Consider the following 10,434-nt stretch of genomic DNA (forward strand, 5'->3'; position numbering starts at 1 on the left):
TTAAACATATATTAGTTTTATAAGTTAAATTTAGTTGAACATGATTTTGTTTAGTTGAACATGATTTTATATAAGTTGAACATAAGACTTTAGAAACTGAACATCACACAAAAGTATTAAACATATATTAGTTTTATAAGTTAAATTTAGTTGAACATGATTTTGTTTATTTGAACATGATTTTATATAAGTTGAACATAAGACTTTAGAAACTGAACATCACACAAAAGTATTAAACATATATTAGTTTTATAAGTTAAATTTAGTTGAACATGATTTTGTATAAGTTGAACATAAGACTTGAGAAACCGAACATCACAAAAAAGTCTTGAACATATATTAGTTTAATAAGTTGAACGTGATTCTTTATAGGTTGAACAAGAGAGTTAAAAAATTGAACATCACTCAAAATCAAGACGAACAAAGTAGAAAATTATCATTTTTAAGAGAAGAAAATATATGTTCAACAATATTATCAGTGTAAAATAGATGAAGCTAATACTAATTACTATGCTTAAAATTAATCCATATCACAGCCAAAAATTTAGCAATGCAACTTAAGTTAACATTTCACAATTACACAAATTATATAATTAGATAGATGTTTTTAGTGCAAAACATAATTGATAGATAATCACATCATATATTGTACTAGTAAACTGATTTCAATTAACAAAAACTACAACATAAGCAAATTTCTCTCAATCGCAAACAAATATCGTTCAAAAAATAAAACTAATTAACATCACACAAAAGTGTTAAATTTAGTTGAACATGATTTTGTGTAAATTGAACATGATTCTTTATAAGTTGAACACGAGAGTTGAGAAACTGAACACCACACAAAAGTATTGAACATATATTAGTTTTATAAGTTAAATTTAGTTGAATATGATTTTGTGTAAAGTTGAACATGATTCTTTATAAGTTGAACACGGGAGTTGAAAAACTGAACATCACAAAAACATGTTATTATTTGAGAACATCACTTTTATAAGTTGAATGTGATAAATTATAAACTGTACATAACAAATTCAGAATTAATATTTAACAATAATTATCACAAGTATAACCACAAAAAATACAGAAATCAATCAACAAAAATAAAAGGAAATGAAAGAGAACAATAGAAATTCCATACCACACTAATCAATAGCTTTCTTCAAAATATTATTGGCACCATGAGCACACTCACCTCGTTCAGAATCTAAAGTATTAGGGCCACCTCTCTTCGTCTTCGCGCAATACGTCCCTGCTTCATCCTCAACTCCTCTTATCTCTGTCTTGCTGAAGAAGCTTGATCAATCTCTAGTTGACCTAAATTCCGACTCACAGTTCGAATATCAACAAGCCAATCCCCAAATTTCTTGTTCTCTTTCTTCTCAACGTAAACCCTAACTGCCGGAATATGCTATTCCAGCATTTGTTTCAAGTCGAAGACCGCGCAATCTTCATCAATCTCCGCTCGATTTGACGAAGAACAGTAATAGATCGGCGAAGAAAGACGTACATTATTTTCCGACGGCATATCAAAGCAGCGGTGGCAGAGAAATCGGAGGAGTTAGCGATGGAAGCAAAGAATGAGCGCAGCATATCGACGACGGCGAAAGGTGGAGGGGAGAGAGAAGGAGTGACATCAATGGAGGAAAGAGAGTGGGAGGTTTTGATGATAGAGAAAATGGTTAGAGAATATGGGCAGAGGTTAGAGGAGAGAGAAAATGGATATGTGATATAAAATAGGGGCGTGATTTCTTATTGTTGAAACACAGTCGTTTAATTGCATATGCATATATAGATAGGTGCATACCTATCTATATATTAATAATTATGCCAAAATCCACTAAAATTTAACTTGGTCAATACGGGCCTTTTTTAGCCCATGTCTAAAATGGCCCAAACATACATTTGGGCTTAAAACGATGCCAAAAACTCCCAAGTTCTTTATTGCGTTTCTACTTTCTACCCATTAATCAATTGAAAATGTTAGGATACTCGGAAGGAAGTGTATATCAAAAGTACTCCCTCCGTCCCGGAATACTCGACCCAGTTTGACCGACACAGAGTTTAAGGGACTTGAATTGACTTATTTAATTTAATAGGTAGTGGTTGATAGTGGGGTATTATTTTGATGTAGTTAGTGGGAAATGTGTAAAGGGGTGGGGTTGGGGGAGAGTAGGGGTTGAATTTTTAATTATTTTTTGTATGGAGTAGAGGGTAGGTGGGTTAATAGGAGTGGTGTGAGAAATAATATAATATTGTTAGAATATTTCCATTTTTAGAAACAGGTCAAGTATTGAGGGACGGCCCGATAAGGAAAACAGGTCAAGTATTCTGGGACGAAGGGAGTAGTTGGGTTCTAAACGAATGTAAGCGACTCTTTCTGGTACCCATTAATTTGATATTGGTAATAAACGGCTAAAGAGTATCGATACGAGTCATTTGTGTTATTGGTACTGATATATTACGGAGTATATTTTGGTACTAAAAATGTTTGTATTGGTTGACTTGTTTTCAAGTTGATCATAAACCACTTGAGATTTAGAAAACCTTAGATACTCGGACACAACGGCTTACAACCAGGTCAACTTTCCAAAGTCTGTACTTGTATAGTTGTATGGAAAAGTAATCTCTCAAGTCTCACCATCTCTAGTTGGCTCAAGTAGTAAGCAGTCTGATGTCGCTTAAAGAAGGTCCCAAATTTAAACCTCACAGTATATATATAAGCTCTTATTGGAAAACTCACACACCATATACATATACAAGGTGTGCGACCCGAATCTAATTCAAATGTAGTCGGAGCAAACTAAAAAATAATCTCTCTAAGTCTCATCCATCGACCTTTGTGCTTAGCGCATGTAAAATTAATTAAAATGTCACGTTTGAAGGGAAAAAACAGAAATTATTTGATAAACCAAAAGAAATAACGCTTTTGGCTTGGAATCCTCGAACATTTGCAAACGCTAGAAGTAGTAATTTCTTGCCCAACTCCAAGAAAGAAAACTTGAAAGGAAAGTTGAGCACAAATTCTGTTTGATTCTCGACCTGGTAAGGTGAATCTTGTTGACGAGGAAACAATGAAAAATCATCCCAAGATTTCCGTTGCTTTACACCAACTTAGCTTATTCATGGAGATTTCCTGCAAATTTTTCCAACTGATTTATACTGTTGAAATGTTCCAATTCTTTTCTGGAAAGAGAACAACTTTTCTGCAATTTCATCTTTCGCGAAAAAGGTTGATAATTTCTCGGGTTTTAAAATGTGTAATTTTATTTTTGTTAGAGGGCTAATTTGTTGTTTCTTGGATTTTGCAGGGTTTTGTTGAGAAATGACCACATTGCTTCATGGGGTTCTCCATGCCAAAATACATGAGATTGATAGATTGCATTTGGGTTGTGGGTTGCCCTTATTTAGACAGGTTAGTACATCAACTATTCTTTAGTTTTATTCTAGTCCGAATTCAGTTGTACGTCACCATAATAGTTTATGTATGATGCACTGTGGAATACGAACGTGACTATTAATTAGGAACGGGGAGTAAAGATGTTTGCAGTTTGCTTAAATAGGAATAGATTTGCTCATTTGCAGATTGCATTAATTGGTGTTATTGTTTCTCTTTTGGACTCTTAATTTTCATTTCTAATTGATAGGAGATACTTTGAAAAAAAATTAGGAAGAAGCCTATAAATCTCTTTGATTAGGTCTTCCTTGAGATAAATTGTTAAATGACCGATTCAATGCATTATTCTAATAGTTCATTGAGAAAATTCCTCCATTATAGTGCTAAATTCGGTTATACAATCGGTTTGGATAAGAGTGGTGTTATAATGTTACTCCTATTGATGAATGCTACATGATGTACATAAGCTAGTGAGCATATGGATATTTATAAACAAGCAAAAGAATTGAAAGAGATACGGTTTTATTTATTCGATCTTGTTGTACGTACTATAGCAAGAGTACATACCAATATCCAATACAAATTATAGAAGCCCATTAATACTCGCAGATTAAAGCTAGTATTATCGGACCAAACATTATATTGACACACGTGCAGGAAAACAAAAATTGAAGTACACTCCAAGCCATGACTATATAAGTCACAAATTAACCATAATAAATGACAAGGAAATATAACAAACATTGTGCCTTAGCTTGACAGCAGATGATAATTGCGAAGGCATTCATTGCAGATTTGCAGGCATATGTTATCTGTACAAGTCAACCCAGTTGGCATATGTTGACATCTGTACAAGTCAACCCAGTTGGCATATGTTATCTGTACAAGTCAACCCAGTCAAAGGGCAACATGGGAAAAAAACAGGATGACATTCATGGTCAGCGTGGTCCTCGCAAGGTCCTTCTTTACATTTAAATTCACCAGCTGCAACTTGATGGCATATAAGTTCATCACAACAATCCGTTGGAATTACTAGAGGGTTACATATAGAGTCATATGCTTTGCATGTCTGAGCTTCCACCTCAAAGGTAACCATTTGGAGCATCACCACTGACGCCAATTACAAATCATAAATAGACATCATCAGTTTATATTCATTTGGTACGATCCAACTACTTTTTCTTTGATGGAATATATATATGATATATACTCGTATGTATATTCGATCATTCCAAGTACTATGCATGTTAGTTAATGCATGTATTTGAGAATTAAACATCGATCTTCAAATACGCGTAAGTATATAATATGAAAGTTTCTTTAAAGCTTTTAAAGTTTAACCTTCAAATTAAAATACGAACAAGCTAATAATAATTAAAGAATAAACCAGGGAACAATAATTAAGACCTTTTGTGCGTACACAAGTACTACACCTAAAATAAACCTTCTATACTAAATATTAAAAACCGTTCATAAACAAGTTAACTAGCTTTTGACCCCGTTTATAGAACGGGCAGTTGTATATTGGTTATTCAGATGTCTGTTGAAAATTTAATTAGTGAGTATTTGTGATTTTTGGTAATATATTAATTAAATAGAGGTGTAATTTGAAGGTTGGAAAATATAAAAATTATATGTTGAATAAATATTGGATGTTAAAGGGGTGGAATGGAAGAGACTAAGGGCACGCTTGGATTGAGGGTAATGTATTAAAGGGGTAATAAAAGTCAAACTAAGGTAATTGTAGGTGATGATGAGAGGATGAATTGGTGGCAAAGGGAATAAGATAGTGTTGGCAAGAAGAAAATAAAAGGGAAGGGAGAACAAATACCCTCATCATGGGAGGAATAGTTACCCACCATCCCACTAGGGTGATTATTACCCTTATTTGGGGGGTAATTACTTCCCCCCTTCCTCCCTTCTCCTCACAACACCACCACTGTCACAACTTCTCATCACAATACCACCACACCACCCTCCTTGCAACCACCTCAATTCATCTTCATTGTCCTTTTATTATGGTGGTTTGACTTTTATTACCCCCATAATCCATTACACTCAATCCAAGCGTGCCATAATGAGTATATTAGACTATTAAAAACTTGATGTTGGATAAGGAAAATTGAGTGGAAGATGCATTAAAAGTTGTAAATCATAGAAACAATAAAGACAAATTGAAAAAAAAAACAAAACAAAATGATGGATGAAAGGAGATGCCACATGGCTTCTTCCTTTATAAATACTAGGTATAGATGTTTGTAGCACGCACTCTCCTCTTTTTTTCACGGGTCAGATCTTAACACTTCCCCTCACGTGTAAGGTCCCAGTTGTGGGTCTGGCTCTGATACCATGTTAAATACGGGCATAGGCCGCGCCAATAAAGAGAGAGATCCCACTTAACAAGTCCAAAGGAGGTTCCACCTTAAAACTATATGGCGATAAGGGGAATAGCCCCTTGGCCTTATTAAGTGTTTAACACTCTTCTTTTTTATCAATGTGGGACTCTCACACGTGATGTTTCACGGGTCAAATCTTAACAGTCTAACTTACATTTCATGTAATTGCACTCATAAAAATAAAAAAATTAACCTCAAGTTTTAACTTTAAAACTTTTACCACTATAGCTATGTCATCGTAATTTTCACATTATTCTTCAAAAAGAAATGTAAATACTTTGTAAATGAAAATGATTCGACCATGATATTCATGCATAAGATGATAAATGTTTTAGTTGCAACTATCAGACATCTTTCGACCCAAAAAACTAGTTATATAATTTGAAGGATGAGAAGTAAACCTGAAAGCAGAATCAGAAGGGAGACTTGCATGATTCTTTTATCCATTTCTACTTTCTTGTACGGAGTAGCTTATAGTAAATGAGGTTGTATACAAAAGAATTGTTGTTTCTTTTTAAGATGTTTGGAGGATGAGTTTCCAAGTTATGTATTTATACTAGCCTTCCTGTGCCGGCCGGTATGATATTTTAATGTCTTATGGCCGGTTTGAATGAGAATCGAGTACAACATATGTATTTGATTCATTCCACTCCTATGAGATATATCGACATTATGTGTTATTGAGCGGAATATATTGGTAGGGCTTGATGCTTAAATGAAATATTTAAAATAACGATGTCAATGCTTTTGATAGTGAACTAGTTATTGACATAAACGTTGTCTTATATTTTGTATGTAATTTGTGAATCCATCTTCATAAACTTTGATTAAAATATACAAAATATCTTTACATACTTTAATTTGATAATTAGTTTTTTGTTCTTTTTTGAAGGACCACTATTTAATTTGGCAATGCGTGGCTAGAACTAGTTGACGTCAATATCAGTGACGGATTTTGGTTAAAAAATTATGAGGGATTATGATTTGAAAATTCAATACCTTATTGAATACAAATGCATTCGATCAATATGCCAACAATATTTATATGTAGTATGTATGTTTTAGCTTTTATAATTAATAATTTCTTAAAATTTATCAAGATCTGACCCTAAATAGTACATGTTAGACAGTATGATCTTGACTTCATCAAGTCAACACAACAACAAGATACAGGGCAGTCACATCATTACAATGCTGGTCTAGCACACAGCAGATCACACCCCATGTAACCGAATTGTAACAAACTATTGCCAGCTAGATTATTACAGCATGTGTGTTAGAGTATTTTGATTAGTTGTAAGTCAGCAGCTGCTTCCTGATTGGTTAAGCCTTGTTGTCATCTTTGTAGTATTTATATTCCTAGTTTGCCTTCTCTAGGATTACTTGGCATTATCACAACTTGTAATCAAAATACAATTGAGAGCTTTCCTTATTCTAATTCCAACTTAGCTGCACAGTTCTTTGCAGCTACTAAACTACATCAGTGTTCTTCATTTTCTGTGAATGATTCTCTTCTAAACTGCTGATTTCATCATGGTATCAGAGCAGCGATTGTAGATTCTGGATCAGTGTTTTATTCTGAACGCAGCGGTACAATTTGTTCTAAGTTCTCAGTCGATCAATTTCGAGGGTATGTTCATCTGTTCTCATCAAATCTGTGGAAATTTGTCAGTTACAGTTTGATTGTGGTGCATCTGATATTGATAGATTGATTCATGTTGTTTCTCTTCATTTTTCTTGGTCTTAGATACTTCAGTTGATTGAATCTCGTTATATCCTCATATTCTTCAGAATTTCTAGTAGAAATTTGACTTGAACACTTAGATTCTCTTTTAAATAAAATTATAAAGCAATTATGGCACAACAAACACTTCTATCACCTAATCAAGATCCTGCTAATCCATTCTATTTGCACCCAACTGATAATACAGCAAACCAGTTAGTTTCTGTGAAATTTAAAGGAGATGGTTATGGTGATTGGAAGAGAAGTATGATGATCTCTATGTCATCAAAGAATAAGCTAGGGTTTGTGAATGGAACTCTAGAGAAACCTGATGCAACTCATCCAACATATCAAGCATGGATGATGATTTCATGGTTGTTATTCAATTTGGATACAAATATAGCCAAAAGTGTGTTATATTTTAACACAGCTAGGGAAATCTGGATAGATCGACCTAGAGGAGAGATTTGGTTTTTTCTCTAGACCACAGTTGTTTTCTCTTGAACAACAACCAGCTGAGATCACACAAGGAGGGAAAAATATTGCTGGATTTTTCACAGAGATCTAGTCTATTTGGGACAAGATAAGTGCAGCTAATCCACTACCTACATGCACTGGTAACCAGTGTACTTGTAACTTGACATAGAAGATTTTTAAGATGCAACAGGATCAAAGGTTAATGCAGTTCTTAATGAAACTAGGAGAACATCTAAGCACTGCAAGAGGGAACTTATTGATGATACTGTTAGGTTATGATACATATAACAATTCATAAATCATGCGGAAAAACCATTTAGCCAGGAATACATATTATTTACACATAATCATATAGCATAGTTTAGATGCATACTCTTTGTTGCGTGCCTTCCCTAGCTGCGCCCGAACCGAACAAGAACAAGTCTTTAGGACTCCAAGTGTCGTCCCTCCGTAGATAGTCCACAGCACGTCCGGATCCGCCTTAAGATTGACCAACTAGAATCGCCCTTAAGGTACTAATAATTTCGGCACTTTAAGGCAAGATATGTGACTGAATTTTTCTCTCAAAAACTCACTTTGAATACTTGAAAACTCGTTATAAATTGTGAGCATTGATCACCTATTTATAGGGCATGGGTATCGGATATTAGAATCCTACTAGGAAACGATTTAGTGAATCTGAATTAATCTAAAATTCAATCACTTAATTTATCTAGTAGACTTAGAGAATCAATCTTATACGAATCCTAACCGATCAAGGTTTCGTACGCAAGCACAAACACTCACGCAGGCGCAGCAGCCCACGAGGGGCGCCGTGCGCGCGCGCGCGCGCTGAGCCCAGGCCCAGCAAGTGCTCGCAGCCCACGAGGGGCGCGCGCCTGCTGGCCTTGCTCTCGCGTTTGGGCTTTGCTTGCTTCGGTCGCGCGCGGGCTTTGCTAGGCGTTGGGCCTAGCTTCGTGCTAGGCCTTGCGTCTAGCAAGCTCGTTCGATGTTTATTCGTACGATACGCTTCCGATTAAATTCCCGGTTACGGAATTTATTTCCGATACGAACAATATTTAACATTTCCGATTCCGGAATTAATTTCCGTTTCGAACAAATATTTAATATTTCCGTTTCCGGAATTATTTTCCGATTCCGATAATATTTCCGATTCAGACAATATTTCCGTTTCCGGCAATATTTCCGATTCCGGCAATATTTCTATTTCCGATAATATTTTCCGATACGTACCATGTTTCCGTTTCCGGCAACATCTACGACTTGGATAATATTTATATTTCCTATACGATCCATATTTCCGTTTCCGGCAATATCATCGTTTCCGGAGTATTCATTTCTTGCCTATGACGATCTCAGCTCCCACTGAAACCAAGATCCGTCGATTCCGAATATCCATAGATGGAGTATTTAATGCCATTAAATACTTGTCCGTTTACGTACTATTTGTGTGACCCTACGGGTTCAGTCAAGAGTAAGCTGTGGATTAATATCATTAATTCCACTTGAACTGAAGCGGCCTCTAGCCAGGCATTCAGCTCACTTGATCTCACTGAATTATTAACTTATTAATTAATACTGAACCGCATTTATTAGACTTAACATTAAATGCATACTTGGACCAAGGGAATTATTTCCTTCAGTCTCCCACTTGTCCTTAGGGACAAGTGTGCATTTCCTAATTCCTTTGTCGCTCGATGCTTGCTCTTTGAACATAAGGTAAGAGTTGTCATCCTTATTATGTCCAGAGGTGTTCCTCGGTTTCAGAGTTCAACTGATCAAATAAACAGATAATCATAGCCTATGATTCATCCGAGCACGGCCATGCATTTCACAGTTTCTAGCTCTCCGAGTGGCCTTGTACAACTTTTAAGCATCTCATCCCGATCTATGGGAGGACAATCCCAATCTTGCGATCTTGAGATTAGACTTCGTTTGATAGGTGATTACTTGAGCGTTGCCTTTATAGCCTCCTTTTACGGTGCGACGGTTGGTCAACGTCAAAGCAACCAGTTCTCAAACAAGTAATCTCAAATCACTCAGGTATTGAGGATTTAGTGTCTAATAATTTTAATGAAATTTACTTATGACAGATTTTCATCTCTTACAGTAAAGTTTCATAGGTCTTGTCCGATACTAGTCTTCCCAAAGTAAGTATCTATGCAAATGATTATGACATTGCCATGTCCACATAGTTCAAGAAACAGAACTACTAGTCATCTTGCATTCTAATCGTCTAACGTTTTCTATGCGTCCAATTTTATAGAAAACTCCGACTAGGGACCATTTTCAACCTTTGACATTCAAGTTCACTTGATAGACATTTCTTAGTCACAGGACTGGTCCTGACAGTCTATCTTGAATATATCGTCAAATTGAAGGGACTCATCATTTAATACTAAACCAAGATTAAATGGAATATGAAAATTCATTTCATATAT

General features: G+C 35.3%; 1 long non-coding RNA gene across 2 annotated transcripts; it reads left to right on the top strand.

Annotated features, from left to right (window-relative positions):
- Positions 1 to 2,812: 2,812 nt before the first annotated feature.
- On the top strand, positions 2,813 to 8,010 carry LOC130469543 (uncharacterized). 2 transcript variants are annotated; one of them, XR_008930010.1, is made up of 3 exons: positions 2,813 to 3,232; positions 3,312 to 3,415; positions 7,337 to 8,010. It is a non-coding gene; the product is annotated as an uncharacterized lncRNA (long non-coding RNA). The 2 variants fall into 2 exon arrangements; XR_008930006.1 differs by lacking the exon at positions 7,337 to 8,010 and adding an exon at positions 3,648 to 4,530.
- Positions 8,011 to 10,434: the final 2,424 nt, after the last annotated feature.

Source organism: Spinacia oleracea, chromosome 1 (assembly GCF_020520425.1).
Source record: "Spinacia oleracea cultivar Varoflay chromosome 1, BTI_SOV_V1, whole genome shotgun sequence".
NCBI classification, from domain to species: domain Eukaryota; kingdom Viridiplantae; phylum Streptophyta; class Magnoliopsida; order Caryophyllales; family Amaranthaceae; genus Spinacia; species Spinacia oleracea.